Below are 17,368 nucleotides of genomic sequence, written 5' to 3'. Positions count from 1 at the left end.
GTTCACATCTCCGCAGCCGCCGTTCACCCCTGCCATCTAAGGGCCGTTGCTTCATCACAGCTGCCTCAGCGCCGATTTCGGATAGCGCCATTTTGCCTTGCACGGCATTCTTTAACCACGGCAGCACATGAACGGTTTAGGAACTTAGCCGTTTCGGAGAAGCTTCCTACCTTGGCCCGAAAACCAACGATCACGCCTTTTGAACGTCAAACGAATCGTTCTGTATCCGCATTACATCAACTACTGCACTTTTCCCCCCGTCCCTCCGACGCGGTCTATATACTCTCAACTGCCAGAGCTGCCATTTGCCATCTGTCAGCGGTTATAGCAAATTGAGGTCGAACGTAGGCGGTGAATACATAAATGTGACTCGATCGTGTATGGCGACTGTCTAGAAACGAGAAAGCCCGTTCCCAATGTAAGATAAAATAAGTATTATTGTGGAACACTGATACTGTGTATTTTAGTTTTTATTATGGTGAGCAGCAATATTCATGGTTCATGTTATTAAAAAACATGATATAAAACACAAACAGCTCGTGGAAACCACCTAATCTTATAAAAATACCTGTTAACTGGAGTACTCTCAATAAAAATTTTCAAAGCCAAAATAATATTTTCAGAAAGCTAAACTGACAGTCCGTTCAGTTGTATCAAGAAATGAAGCAACTTTGTACCGTCTGGACTGCTGCCAGTCTCAGCAAGCTTCCTGAAGTGCAATGTATATTTGCGCAGGCTGCAAACATAGGCAAGCGACTGCGCGTGGCTGTTCCTTAGCAGCTAAGATGAAACACCCATTCCTGCTTTGGGCCTAATCCGCTTATAGCGGCGCGCGCAGACTGCCTCATGTTTCCGAAATCAGGCCCAGCTGGTGCGCGTTCGTCATCCCATGAAGCCTGGTGGAAAGAGAGGGGCAGGGAGGAATGGAGGTAGGCGAGACCGAATCACAGGCAGCCGCAGGCGCTGTCGATCCCCGCGCATTAGTTATCGATCTCTCGACAGGCGCGCGCATTATGCACACTCGGCTACATGCAGTTCTCGTTCTGTTCACTGTCCGCCTCCCGTCCAGAGACACTAACGCCGCTGCGGCCTACGGTTGCCTCAGAGGTGATTCTCTGTCTTTAGGTTACAACATATGGCAGGAATACACGCATATTTCAGACGCCTCTTACGAAAAACTGTTGTTAGCTCTCTAAATTGGCGTATAGATCGCACCATTTATCAGGAGGCTTATAGCATAACCATTTCGTGTTCTGAAAATGAAAACATAGTCCAAATAAGCTGCATTCTGCTTATTATCCGTGCAATCGGCAATTTTCAACCGTAGATCACTTTCGAGTACGTATTTTACGCTTCACGCTTCTTTTCACATATATGCGTACGTATATGTCGGCTTATAGACGTAATTATGTCCACTATTGTATAGTTTTTATGCAACATACGCACAGAAATACGATTTATGCCTGTCCACATGTACCAGTGATGTACTGGAATGTGAAATGAAGCATGAGTTTAAAATATGTGGTTGAAAATGACCCACGGTTGAACCCGGCCAAGTATACGGATAATAAACAGAGTACAGCCTACTTCGGCCATGTTTTCATTCTCAAAACACTTGAGGATGTGAACCTCCACAAAAATAAAATTTCAAAAAATTTCATGTTCACTCGTTAGTGCAACTCTTTTAGTCCTCCCGCGTAATTTTTGTAAGTATTTCATGACAGTTACAAAAGACGGTGGAGTACTGTATTTGTTCGATCTCCATCACAGCTTTTCGAGATCTAACAACAACATCTCGTGAAAGTAAAGCCGCCTCTTAAAATAAATGACTCATATAATGTTTTACTGCGATCGAAATCTATAGGTTCAGTCTGCTGGCGATCTCACATATCTAAAAAGATAACCTGTGAATTGAGGTAATTAATCTATAACTGATCAATCAGCGTATCTGTTTCAATAACAACTGGCAATATTAGCACAGCAGAACTATATCTCAACGTAAACTGTATTATCGGCAGCATTTAGCAGATTTCCGGCAATTTATAAGTTTTACTTTAGATATCAAGAATAATTTAGTTTCCGTAATATTCTCAGTAACTACCGAATGTGCTTCAAATACTGAGTTTCACTGAAACAAAAATAACCACTTAAATATAATGCTTGAGGAAAAAGACGTAATTATAAAGTGTGTGGTATAGGGGGGGCGAAAAGGGCAGCTCGTCTTCCTGACCTTCCACGCTTGTCTTCAACTGTTTACGGCTGTGTTAAAATAAGCAATTTCCAAAGTGGAAAATGGATGCAAGACAATGTGATGCTGAGAGGTCTTTGTGCTGTTTTGTGCATACTTTATATTACTGATACTGATGCTAATACAGTACAGAAATAACGAATTCCATGTACCTGCACAAGTTTTATAAGTTTCAACTATTACAACGGTTGTTCAAAATGGCATCCCCACGCGTCAGTGCTGGCATGGCATCGTCGCAAAAAGTTCTGTTGTCCCCGTTCTAATATGCCCGATGTTGTCTGAACATTGTGGCACACGGTGAGAATTCTTGCCAGGAGATCCTCTTCAGTATTAACACGAGAGTCATACACAATATTTTCACATGGAATCACAAGGAGAACTTATCGGGTGAGACCAGGTGAACGTGCTGGCTCCCAACCGGGGCCTCCTCTGCCTGTCCACTTTTCAGGTAATGTCTGATCCATATGTTCACGAACCCTCAGTCCAACGTGAGGTGGTGCTCCATCATGTTGGAACCACGTCCGATGCCGGATAAAAAGTTGGATATTTTCCAGGAACCTGGTTAGTACGTCGGTGATACAACCGTGTATTCTATCGCGTATATGCTGGAAGGAAGAGGAGTCAGGCATAGTACGTAATCAGAGACTACGCCTGCCACGTTGACTGATAGTCTGTGTTGCTGGCTCTTCACAAACGTAGCGAGTGAATTCTCATTGGCCCAAGTTAGGCAATTAAGACCATTAAACATTCAGTCTTTGGTAAACAATCTTCATCGTATCAAAACGATTTTAGCTTAAAGCTTTCGACTCGGCCGTTTCCGGACGAGGGTCCGTTATCGCAGACCGATACATTTACCTTTCTGCGTCATCCCATGGAGCTGCTAAAATCACCACGGAGTCATCCTATATAGTATGTAGCCCTGAAACGGCGATCAAGAGTGCGTAGAAGAATGTTAGCGTTACTGAACACAGAAAAAAAGTCGTAACTTTTGATAGTTCCATCAAACAGCGTCTCTGTCAACTGAATCATTAACACATGACGCCTGGCTACACCGAAGTATCATCAACAAGATTTTTTCAAAAATGGTTCAAATGGCTCTGAGCACTATGGGACTTAACATCTGAGGTCATCAGTCCCCTAGAACTTAGAATTACTTAAACCTAACTAACCTAAAGACGTCACACACAACCATGCCCGAGGCAGGATTCGAACCTGCGACCGTAGTGGTCGCTCGGTTCCAGACTAAAGCGCCTAGAAACGCTCTGCCATTGCGGCCGGCAAGATTTTTTCAACATAGAATAAATAAATAGGGAAATGAGCAGAGGGAGGGGTGGGAGAGAGAGGGGGGGGGGAGAGGGAGGGAGGGAGAGAGAGAGAGAGAGAGAGAGAGAGAGAGAAAGTACGGGAATGGCAGTGACCAGCAGATGTTGCCTAGTAGCGTCAGCGACAGGCAATTATTTGGATGTGCGTTCTGCTATTCTCATAGTTAACGAAATGTTTAATCGCAGCCTGGGATACTGGCCACTATAAAATCTTAGCTCAAGGGCTATTTGCTCTTCTTTACTTCTCTACTGAATGTGCAAGGCTCGCAAATAGATATTTAGCCAAGGTGATGTCTAACTGGAGATCTCTTGCGCGTGGTCTATATATCAGACGCGAAGGGAAATCAACAGGCAATAAGACGGAAAGTTGACCATACTTTACGCTGACAATTGATAGTACTAAAAAATAAATAAAAGAAAATAAAAGAAATAACGAGCGGCATCCAACATATAGGTAGAGCTGTAGTCGTGTGTTTAACCTAACTGTCTTTCATTGGCATCCCCAAACAAGGTGTTAGCGGTATAAGTGCAGATATTGTGATCATTGGTACCTTAATATGTATCCATTTTCCTCTCTCTGCATGTAACAGTTTTCTCACAAATACGCCACTTCATTTACTACCGGATGTTTTCTGCACAATGGTAACTGCGCCACTATACGGACTACACCTGTCAGCGTAAACTGACCGTTTTATCGTTTTCGTCCATGCGTCCACACTTCAACCCAACCCTGACCCGGTGCCCAGGGGAATATAAGCCATGGCTTAATTTTGCCACTTGTACCTGGAGATACTAACTAACCTTAAACAAAACTACTCCCAAAAGCTGTAATTATTAGTCAACAAATGAAGTAAATACTGATGTGATGCTGTTCAGTACACTGTCCTCAGTCGCCAGTAAAACTACCTGCACGTGTGCTTCCAACACCGTGTATCTAATAGAGCCTACATCTCACGATAGCACGTTTTTAATGGTAACACTTCGCATCAGAGAAACTGGATAATTGCATTCTCTCGCTCGGATCATGAACACGCAGAAATATGGTAGGCAGTTTCGTAGGATTCATAATTAATAACCCATATATTAAATTACATACTACACTCGTTTTCCTTGGAGTAGTAAGGGAGGACCATAAACAGAAGTGGTATTCTATTAACCTGTGCGCATTTCTAAAGTAATATATCCTCTGCTTAGCGAAATCTGTTGTGTTGTGTGTTCGAATATGTTGCAGAAATTCGGAACGGACTTCTCTGGAAGTGATTATAAGAACCCTTAATACTTTAGAATGATATTCCATAGGCTATGGCTGAGTCGTTACCCTGCAACATCCTTTCTTCCTGTAGAGATAGGACCTTAAGGTTTGCAGGAGAACCGTGAAGTTTGGAAGGTAGTTGACAGTTGCTGGTAGAAGTGAAGCTGTGAAAGCGGTTCATGGCGGGATAGCTTAGTCGGTAGAGGTTTTACCCAAGAAAGGTAAAGGTTACAGATCAGAGTCCCGGTCTGCCACACAGTTTCAATTTCGCAGGAAGATTCGTCCTCAACATAGCTCGACCCACGGTGCCGATAGTGTAGTTCCCGGCTGTCCTCAGGAGGTTTTGCGGACGCAGGAACAGAACACGGGAACTCCATTTGTGAGACCAGCGGACGCTGGACAGAGGAGTGTACAAGCGAGCCACTCTGCTGGAGACGGGGAGATAGCGGCTGCGTCTGCACCTGCTGCCCGCACACCGTGGCGGCCACCTGTTCCACGGACACTGGTCGGTCTGAGCTACGGGTACACAGCATTCCGTGTTGTCAAGGCGTTGTCTCTGCGCCGTGACAGTACAAGTCTACACGTAACAGGTCGGCTGCGTATGTATTCTAACCCTTTCTCTTTGGATGATGTCGTACGTCCTCTTTGTCAAATGACATACTTAGAACTCGTATATTGATGTTTATGGTGTGAAGGTTCCAACCGACACTATAGTACTGCCCCCGCGTAACCTTTTGTCACTTCATAAACATCGAGGAGGACTCTTTTCTTCTCCAGTTCAGAATCTCAGATTTAGGAAAAGCTCCCTGCAAGTATCATAGGAACTAAAATCGTGTAAATAAAATTGTGGAAAGCTAATCTTCCCCAAAGTTCCACTACAATTGTCCATAGTGGTAAGTTTACCACTAGTTTTCAACGAAAACTGGATTGAACATAAATTTCTAAACAGACAGGCAGGCAGGCAGGCAGGCCCTGTGTCAACTTTCTGAGATGAGGCTACATCGATACTAACGACATAAAGTTCTATGAAATACACTGTCTGTGACAGGAAAGAAGGTCCTCACATTACTAAAAATCTATTTGTCGAATGTATCTGTGCAGTACTGATTATGACCTTGAACGGTGTCCATACATTCACACATCATCGACCACCTCAGTGGCAGTGGGCGATAAATTTTCAACATTCGTTTTCTTGCGCCCGACTGTCATATAGAGGATCGCGCATAAAATAATTATTTTAATAAAAATTAATTTTTGATATAAGACTTTTTAAATCGGACTAAAAAGGATAAAAGCTTCTCTTAGTTCCATACAGGTAGTCTTGAAACTCGTGGTTGTGAATTTTTTATAACTACGAAAATATTTGTTTGATTTAAAATGGAAAACGTGGGCACATGCAACAGACAATAGTAAGGAGGTGAACTTCGCATCCATCAATTATGGAGCACCTCAGGAAATGCTTTACCAACAAGCATTACACCTCTCTTAGCAACAGAAGCTCTTGTATGAATTTATAACAGATGCTGAAATAAGAACATAGGTAAAGAGAATTTTTTATATTATAAAATAGTAAAAATGTTAATTTGGTTAGATCATTGATTTAAGTTCAGTTTAAATGGATGAAACTGGTGTTTTTTGTGGTTCTGAGGCAGGTTTATGCGGGATGCCCAAAAGGAATAATAAATTTTTAAAAAGTTAAAGATAATTGTGTATTGGATGCGCACCACGTTTTCCCTTTCAAATCTTACAGGTATTTTCGTACTGGTGGCGAGTGACTCCCAAAGAGTTTTTGCAATGATTTTTTTCAATACTAGTCTAGTAACTTAGATAATTCCACTTTCAGTCCCAGTCCATCTTCACTTTTCCTCTGGTTTCGCAGGTGAATACGAGAACTCTTCTTTGAAATGGTGCTTCAACTTTGTCAGTTTCTTGGAAAGCTTTGCCTGTGTTAGAATTTATGCATTCCTTGGATTGCTACGTTTTTTTGCGGAGTTTCGATTCTCCCCTTCTGCATAGTTTTCGAAATTTTCATCGTTATTATTAGGTCACGGAAGTTATAAACGCCCGTGCTCTGGCCGATGGGGAGAGTTCGTGGGTTGTTCTCAGGCGCTTCCCGGAAGTTTCGGCTAAGTTCACACAGCTGCAGCTAAGTTCCAGCCTGGAGCAGTAATCGGTTCAGACTTTGTTTCTAACAAGTATAACTTAGGAAACTCTGAACTCGCTTGACTACGTACTTCAAAATTATAACGCGATGGGAATTAAAGCAAGGCATAACAGCAGCTGGTCATTTGCACACGCAATCACACTGCGCCACTTCTGGAGTAATTACCGTTGAAACGCGCTAGAATGGCTGGTGCAACCACAGTGCTGCCATTTGTACGTTTGCGATACTTTTAACGTATCAGACGCAACAAACAGGCCACAAACGCGTTAATTCAGGTATGCCAGGCACCCACGACCCGAAAGTTAATAATTCCCTTTTTGCAGCTCCGATAATTATCCCCTTTTACAAACGACAGCAGTGAATGATACACTGGTATGAAAGTTTTCAAATTGCGATTACTTTTCAGAAAGCCAGTTCTGGAAATCTGCAAAACGATCCATTATCTGAAGAACGGACGACTGATGGAATTATGGCGCAGGATGCTGAAATGGTGCAAAGCATTTGCAGTTCGTATGTCCATGAAGAGGAGATCTATTGTACACATTTGTATTTTGAACAGGATGACTACATTTTTATTTATTAATCGTACGGCGTACATTAAAGTTTTTGAATCACAAGAATAGCTGTAGATATACACAAATATTACAAAACTACCACACATCAACACTTCATCACAGTTCTCCAGTATAATACAATACAAATGCCAGTAGCTGTAGGCGAACATCAAGGTCTTTTAGGTAGTTTCAGTCCACTCGTCACTGTGAGGAAATCTTCAAAAGGCCCCAGTGTGGGCATGTGCAGAACATGTTCGTACAACATGAGCTTCTGTCTGTCATGTAGCATCACAGTTACAAAATGGTGATGAAGGTTCGCCCCCCCCCCCCACCCTCCCCCCCTCCTTCACTGATGGAGACTATCCGCACATCTCACGTGGTCCGTTCGGATGCAATTCAGAGTAGTACAAACTGTCCGAGGCTGGTCAAATCCACGGGTTTATCCTGGACCCAGGGCAGTTTCAGGAATTGTGGAGGATAGTTTTGTTGCCAGCAGCGTTCCCATTCATCAATGGTAGTGAATTCATCCTCAGTGAGAATCATGGCTGTGATAAGAGTCGGATATCCTTATCTCATCTTTTTCGCTTCACAGATTATACATAAGTAAATACTGGAAGGTGAGGATTATCAACAACCTTCCGACGTTCACGTAGTAGCGCACACTTCATCAGAAGCTGGACCAGTATGTGAGAGCAGATACTCGAAAAATGTCTGCTGACGGTCCCCAACTACAGCCACAGCGTTTATGAAGAATGTTATTTTTACTTTTGAGCTTAGTATATGCTCTCGTAAAACGCACCTTACAACGAAGTATCCCGTCTAAGATGCTCCTGAAGTACTTTCGGGCATGTGTGACGAGGTTTGTCTCCCTCAAAACAGACACCAAGTGCACAGTTTGCCAATGTATTGGATGGATGCAAACATACAACCTGCGTTAAGTTTCAGCCTTCAATTACTGAAGTTTTGGCGTCAGACGTTTAAATCAGAAGTTAAGATTTATTCAGTTGTTTCGAAATTTTTTGCGTTGAGTAGCTATTTCCCATTCATCCACAGAACATAAACAAGAGATGAAGAAGACTTATTCCTGAGATGAATACTTTTGTACAGCTAGTGTCTTTTCGTGCAATCACATTAAACGTCCTCTCAGCTAACATGTTGTCAAATGGATTTGATGTCCGTCTGCATGGAAAAATTTAAATTTATTACTTGTTGAAATGCAATTGAGCAAAAAATTGAAACATATGATTCATGCCTGTATTTCCAGCAGGTGTGCCCTTCGTTTAAGAGGGCATAATTTTTGCGACCACGCCTAATGCACCCTGCAGTAACGCCAGAAAAAGACAGCGATAAGGAAGCATCGTCGACACCCCTAATGGCTAGGCGCGTGGTCTAACGCACTGCTTCCCGAACGGGGCCGCTACGAATCCGCCCTGAGGTCCGGTGCAACAGCCAGCCTGGCCTGTCGATGGTTTTTAAGACGATTTTCCATCTACCTCGGCGAATGCGGGCTAGTTCCCCTTGTTCAACCCCAGTTACACTATGTCGGCGATTGCTGCGCAGACTCCACGTACGCGTACACAATAATTACTCTACCACGCGTCCGCCCCCGGTAGCTGAGTGGTCAACGCGACATAATGTCAATCCTAAGGGCCCGGGATCGATTCCTGGCTGGATCGGACATTTTCTCCGCTCAGAGACTGGATGTTGTGTTGTCTTAATCATCATCATTTCATCCCCATCGACGCGCGAGTCGCCGAAGTGGCGTCAAATCGAAAGACTTGCACCCGGCGAACGGTCTATCCGACGGGAGGCCTAGTCACACGACATTTCCATTTTACTCTACCACGCAGACATTTGGGTTTACACTAGTCTGATATGAGACGTTCCCGGAGGGATCGACTGGGGACAGAACCGCACCATAACCATGGCACGGAGTGGGGCGGCGGGGGGGGGGGGGGGTGAGTGGACTGCTGCAGCCTGTTGTGGGGTTGTGAACCGCTGAGGGCTACGGCAGGGACGAAGCCTCTCCGTCGTTTCTAGGTACCCGATTCAATACACAAGCACTGTCGACGACAGAGCAGATGTAAAATTGAGCTTCTCCCGACATATAGAATATTCAAATAACTTACAGCATCGCAGAGCTAACATCCTTGACAACCGGTCGTTAGTATAGTTGTGAAGACAATACCGATCCAAGCATACGAATGCTTACATCAGAACTGACTGTACGAACGAGACGTATTGTATAAGTCACTTGGCACCTGTTCGCGATAAGTGCTCTAACATCAATGCTTATTTTCCACACACCATCGTTTTCGACTGCCCCCCATCCCCCCTCCCCCACCCTCACCCCGTCCAGCTCTAATCGCGAATGGTGCGAAAGAAAGATGACTATCGGTAACTAACCGACAGGGTCAACTCGCGAGATGTGTGTGGCAGAGAGTAGTATGTCACTTGGAAAGTATGCTCTCGTGATCATGACTAATACCCTTTGGAAGACGAGGATCACAGCACCCGTATGGGCGCCGTTATCTGTTGCATTTTGGATCTCGTGGACGAACAGAGGGAGCACGTTTCACACGTCCGTTTCTTGCAGAATCCATCTTGATTCCTGCAGAGGAGATGTGCGACCTTTATGAAGCTCATTGCAAGTGAGCATCAAACCTTTTTTGTTATTTATTTTTATTCCAGTTGTATACCACAATTCTTTTCTCCAGTTAATTAATTACGGTCTATGATACGTAACTAATTTTCAACCTCAGTTCAAACTATTTTTCAATCACTCTGTCTGGAGACTGAAATTATAAGGGGCAATCAAATGAAAACAGGACAAATGGGAAAGTAATTAAATTGTTCCATTTCGAAAGTAATCGCCATAACACATTCATCCAACTGACAAGACGTTCAATGCCTTCATAGAAAAATGTTTGCGGTTGCCGACGGAGCCATTATTGTTCCGAGGTGTGCACCTCTTCGTCCGAAGCAAATGGACGGGCACGGGTATCTTTATTTAGGGCTGCCAAAATATGGAAATCGCATGGTGGGAGAGAGAGAGAGGCTGTATGAAGGATGTGTAAGGGCATTCCAGTGAAACTTCTGCAGCGTACCTTGACAGCATATGGGCGGCCATTCTGCTAGCAAGTAGTTTCGAATACGCTGCAGACGTTTCGCTGGGAAGCCCCTACTCATCGTCCCTATAGTCCTGATCGATCCTCATACGATATCCATATTTTTGGGGCGCCGAAGACAGACATTCGTAGCGGTCGGTTTGCTTCGGATGAAGTGCAGGACTGAGTATAATAACGGTTCCGAAGGTACCCGCAAACATTTTTCCACGTAGACATTGACCGTCTTTTCTCACGGTGGGATAAATATATTAACAATCTTGGTGACTATTTTTGAAATAATCAGCAGCTTACTTACTTTTGTTCCACATGTCTCTTTTTCATTTGACCGTTATTATTACGTGGTGTAAAACATCGTAGTCTGTAACTGTTTCTGAATATGTGTGGACTCTAGCTGCGACAACTAATAAAACGTATTCATTTATTCGACAACGTATTGACGTCGGCTATGGAGTTTTCTAGTTACACATATTTGTGCAACGACGTTCCTTAAATAGCAGAGGCAAAAATGTGTGTGTGAAATCTTATGGGACTTAACTGCTAAGGTCATCAGTCCCTAAGTTAACACACTACTTAACCTAAATCATCCTAAGGACAAACACACACACCCATACCAGAGGGAGTACTCGAACCTCCGCCAGGACCAGCCGCACAGTCCATGAATGCAGCGCCTCAGACAACAGAGGCGATCTGCGCCTTTATCGAATCTCTTGAGACACCCGATTTCTCTAGCTACCTATGACAAACTACAAACTACTGCAACGAGGGAAGCATGTTATTTCGTATCATGTATGAAGAGTCGAATTAGTATATTAAGTGGCGCTCTACTGACGAACTATTGATTTTTTGTCGCTTCATGATAGACCAACTTCATTATTACAAATTAAAAGCACAAAATTGTGGATTTTCTGCAGTATAGATCCCCAATTTTGCACTTTTCATTTATAGCTACTGCGGAAGTTCGGCGAAGGACGTAACGGATTCTTAAAAAAAAAAAAAAAAAAAAAAAAAAAAAAAAAAAAAAAAAAAAAAAGTCAAAGAGCCGGCCAGAGTGGCCGAGCGGGTCTAGGCGCTACAGTCTGGAACTGCGCGACCGCTACGGTCGCACGTTCGAATCCTGCCTCGGGCATGGATGTGTGTGATGTCCTTAGGTTAGTTAGGTTTAAGTAGTACTAAGTTCTAGGGGACTGATGACCTCAGCAATTAAGTCCCATAGTGCTCAGAGCCATTTGAACCAGTTGAAATTGTCAAAGCAAAATTTTCAAATGTGTGTGAAATCCTATGGGACTTAACTGCTAAGATTATCAGTCGCTAAGCTTACACACTACTTAACCTAAAGTATTCTAAGGACAAACACACACACCCATGCCCGAGGGAGGACTCGAACCTCCGCCGGGACCAGTTGCCAAAGCAGATGTAAAAGTACCGTAATTCGTCTAGCAAAGCCCATAAAATTTGACATTCAGTCATCAATAGGAAAATTTATCACACTACTCCGGGATGAAACACGCTAGCCGGCCTGTGTGGCCGAGCGGTTCTAGGCGCTTCAGTCTGGAATCGCGCAACCGCTACGGTCTCAGGTTCGAATCCTGCCTCGGGCATGGATGTGTGTCATATCCTTAGGTTAGTTAGGTTTAAGTAGTTCTAAGTTCTAGGGGACTGATGACCTCAGATTTTAAGTCCCATAGTGCTCAGAGCAATTTGAACCATTTTGAAACATGCTAATTTTGGAAGGGTAATGGTCAGGAAAGCAGCACAAACTCACCACCAGCAGTGAGTCAGCAACATGCGTCTGCAGTTTCCCAATGTCCGCGTTCGAAACCATCATTGTCGTCCTGGGAACAGTTATTCGTTGAGCATTCTTATCGCGTCTTTAATGGATCGGTCATACTACTATACGTTTCGACTGAACTATTACCTGTCTCCATGGTAGTCTCATTGTACACAGTCAATTCTGTTGGCAGTGAATTGTTTCAACCTGCTATCGATCAGGTAGCTGTTTTTATTTATTGTTTCCATTGAATTCATTGTCTTGATCACAACTAGAGTTCGTAGACAGTGCCAAATGGACTTCATTTCCATTAGAGCGCACTACAGCAAGGTCTTTAGCGTCCGGTCGAAAATAGTAAGAGGCGGGTGGCAGCAAAATACACTTAACAGGAACGAAAAACAGCAGCGGAAATTAAAAATAACAAAACTGCGTCAAACTATGTGGACACCCACACTGAAGCACAAAAAAAGTAATGTCAAGATTAAAAGGAGAAAATGATAGAAGGCGTCTTAAGCAACGTAGCAAATGGCTGTGGCCGTCCCATTACAGGAAGAAAGAATGAGCCAGCCATTCTGCAACACACGAAAACCTGCTACCTAAAAGCTTAGCCTGGAGTCCAGACATCACAAAATCTTGAAACTTTGACCACACCTCACCTCATTATCAACTAAAATGGAGGGCAGGTGCCCATCAACAATCAATTCCCCCTCTCATCACGATAGAGGATGCACTCAGTTAAAATATGGCGTACAGTGATTTGCACGTACAGACACGATAGAATGGGTTAGGTTCTCTAGCCGGAGTGAGAGGTCATGTGTACAGGGACAGTGCTCCAGAGACTAGCACAGAAGAGGTTGGAGAGTTGCAACAAAACAGTCTTCAGACTGCATAACACACCAGCAACATTCCATACCGTGCAACGATCAAATGGGCTGACGGAAAAAAATAGCAACACCAAGGAGGAGTTGTGGGACATAAACAAAAGTTGGTAGGCGGGTTTCTACATCTGAAACATTATGTCTGTGTAATCAAATTTCGTGCAAGTACCGTTCTTATTACACATTCTAATGGTCGTGGGCGTTGGTTACCTATGAGACTGGACTGGTGAGTTGTTGTCAATCAAGAACGCCTTTAAGGAGACAAACACGGCATTCTCACCACCTCACTGAGTTTGAACGAGGTATGTAATAGGGGTACGAGAGGTTGGATGTTCCTTTTGCCGTACTGTAAAGAGATTGGGCAGTCACGCCAGGCGCCCTGTATCGTGCATTCCTAACTACCGCCACGTACGACTTCAGTGGTGTCAAGCGAGAGCTCATTGGATGGCAGGGTGGAGGCTGTTGTGTTTTCTGATGAAACCTGGTTCTGCCTTAGTGCCAGTTACGATAGTGTGTTGGTTAGGAAGAGGCCAGTTGAGTGGCTGCAACCAATGTGTCTGCGTGCCAGACACACTGGACCTATACATACCTCGAAGTATGATCTGTGGTGCGATTTCGTATGACAGCAGAATCACTCTCGAGGTTATCTCACGCATCCAGAGTGCAAAATTGTAAGTCAGTCTGCTGATTCGATCTGTTGGGGTGCCATTCATGAGCAGCATTCCAAGGTGTGTTTCCCAGCAGGATAACGCTCGCCCACAAACCGCAGTTGTACACTAATATGCTCTACAATGTGCCCACATGTTGGCTTGGCCTGTTGTATCACCAGATCTCCAATAGAGTACATATGGGAATCATAGGACGACAACTCCAGCGTCATCCACAAACAGCATTAACCATTCGTGTATCGACTGACCGAGTGCAACAGGCGTGGAGCTCCATCCCACAAACTGACATACGGCACGAGTACAACACAGTGCAAGCATGTTTCTACACTACCGGCCATTAAAATTGCTACACCAAGAAGAAATGCAGACGATAAAAGGGTATTCAATGGACAAATATATTATACTAGAACTGACATGTGATTACATTTTCACGCAATTTGGGTGAATAGATCCTGAGAAATCAGTACCCAGAACAACCACATCTGGCCGTAATAACGGCCTTGATACGCCTGGGCATTGAGTCAAACAGAGCTTGGATGGCGTGTACGGGTACAGCTGCCCATGCAGCTTCAACGCTATACCACAGTTCATCAAGAGTAGTGACTGGCGTATTGTGACGAGCCAGTTGCTGGGCCACCATTGACCAAACGTTTCCAATTGGTGAGAGATCTGGAGAATGTGCTGGCCAGGGCAGCACTCAAATATTTTCTGTATCCAGAAAGGCCCGTAGAGGACCTGCAACATGCAGTCATGCATTATCCTGCTGAAATGAAGGGTTTCGCAGTGATCGAATGAAGGGTAGAGCCACGGGTCGTAAGACATCTGAAATGTAACGTCAACTGTTCAAAGTGCCGTCAACGCGAAAAAGAGGTGACCGAGACGTGTAACCAATGGCACCCCATACCATCACGCCGGGTGATACGCCACTATGGCGATGACGAATACACGCTTCCAATGTGTTTTCACCACGATGTCGCCAAACATGGATGCGACCATCATGATGCTGTAAACAGAACCTGGATTCATCCGAAAAAATGACGTTTTGCCATTCGTGCACCAAGGTTCGTCGTTGAGTACACCATCGCAGGCGCTCCTGTCTGTGATGCAGCGTCAAGGGTAACCGCAGCCATGGTCTCCGAGCTGATAGTCCATGCTGCTGCAAACGTCGTCGAACTGTTCGTGCAGATGGTTGTTGTCTTGCAAACGTCCCCATCTGTTGACTCAGGGATCGAAACGTGGCTGCACGATCCGTTACAGCCATGCGGAAAAGATGCCTGTCATCTCGACTGCTAGTGATACGAGGTCGTTGGGATCCAGCATGGCGTTCCGTATTACCCTCCTGAATCCACCGATTCCATATTCTGCTGACAGTCATTGGATCTCGACCGACGCGAGCAGCAATGTCGCGATACGATAAACCGCAATCGCGATAGGCTACAATCCGTTCTTCATCAAAGTCGGAAACGTGATGGGACGCATTTCTCCTCCTTACACGAGGCATCACAACAACGTTTCACCAAGCAACGCCGGTCAACTGCTGTTTGTGTATGAGAAATCGGTTGGAAACTTTCCTCATGTCAGCACGTTGTAGGCGTCGCCACCGGCGCCAACCTTGTGTGAATGCTCTGAAAAGCTGATCATTTGCATATCACAGCATCTTCTTCCTGTCGGTTAAATTTCACGTCTGTAGTACGTCATCTTCGTGGTGTAGCAATTTGAATGGCCAGTAGTGTATGCTTGCATTCAACATTCTGGCACTTACGCCGGTTATTTGTGTACCAGAATTTTTCATTTGCAGTGGATTATCTCGCATTTACATTAATATGTGATCTTTCAATGTTATTTACTTAAATATGTTACCTAGACAAATACATTTCCGAAATTTCTTTACTCTACATTAATTCTCTTTTAGTGTTGCGATGTTTCCCCATCAGTATATTTATTAAGTAACAGTACCTCTGCTTCAAAATACACGACGTGTTTCATACTTTCTCCTATTAAAAAAGCAAGTGACACATTATAAACACCGTATGTATATGGATTCGACCTAAATGACTGTTTTGCTTAAAGAAGTGACTAGGATTTTACAAAGCACTGGAATAGGTGCATTGCACATAATTTGAGTCGCTCTGACTTATATGTGAATGTGAAAATTTGTCGTTTAAAGAAAACACTTTAATTTTGAACCAACTCCATATGAATAGAATTTAAAGTCTTAACTCAACATACTCGTCATATTTGCAACGAGCGAGGTGGCGCAGTGGTTAGCTCATTGGACTTGCATTCGGGAGGACGACTGTTCAAACCCTTGTCCGGCCACCCTGATTTAGAATTTCCGTGATTTCCCGTAATTGCTTCAGGCAAATGCCAGGATGGTTGCTTTGAAAGTGTACAGGCGACTTCCTCCTTCTCCGTCATTCCTAATCCGACGGGACCGATGACCTCGCTGTTTGGTCCCCTCCCCCAAATCAACCAACCAACCACACTCAGAAATCGTGCACTTTGTCGGCTACGCGTTTGTCTACATGGCAATAAAAATGTGACTCACTGTATGCATTTGCGGTTAGTTTCATCGCGTCCGGCTATGGCTATGCAGTGGCTATCAGTCGATAGGTTTGCCTCGCACAGAGGTGCCTGTTTAATTACGCGACAACCGGACAGCGGCGATGGCCGCCCATGAATAAAAATCAGTGTGTAATTACACGAGGGTGGGTGGCGTGATGGGGGATGTGTGTGGCGGTGGTGGAGTTCCAGGGCCGCGTGTGCTGCGCGATATCATCTGCCGGCGCGCCTGCTGCTCTGCTGCCGGTGGGGGAGGGGGTTACAGCGCGAGGGGAGGGGGTTGGTATCGACCGGCGCCGCGACCACCCCCCACCCTCCACCCCCGCCCTCTGATAATAGCGGCAGCCAGCGCGGCCCGACTCCCCTGCGCGAGGCAAACGCTTTGTTCTGCGGCGATCGCCAGCCACAATAGGAGCTCAGCGTACAACATGCACGTTCCGGAGAAAGCCGTAATGAGAATTATTCCAGCCAATCCACGAATGTTCGCCGTTCAATTGTATTTCCTGCTGTGCACAGATGCGGGGTGAGAATTATCTCGAAATCAAAATTCGTGGATGCAGTGTGTTTCCGAGACGATATAAACTTCTAAGGTTGGTAGCGAAAAGCAAATTTTTAAATCTGAGGTACGGCACCCTCATGCGGAAACGACTGACACGAAAGCTATACCCGAAAATAAGGAAATCTGCAATTTACCCTGTTGGTCTCCCGACAGAATTTAGAAATAATTTTATTTATCTGCTCTACTTGCAAAATGTAATCCATCGCAACAGTTAGCGAGTTTTTATAAGTCTATCCTTCTGACTGAGCCTGCCGGACTTCGACCG

The sequence above is a fragment of the Schistocerca nitens genome, chromosome 2, assembly GCF_023898315.1.
Source record: "Schistocerca nitens isolate TAMUIC-IGC-003100 chromosome 2, iqSchNite1.1, whole genome shotgun sequence".
NCBI lineage: Eukaryota > Metazoa > Arthropoda > Insecta > Orthoptera > Acrididae > Schistocerca > Schistocerca nitens.
The sequence above is the reverse complement of the archived record's forward strand: the minus strand, read 5'-3'. Positions refer to the sequence as shown.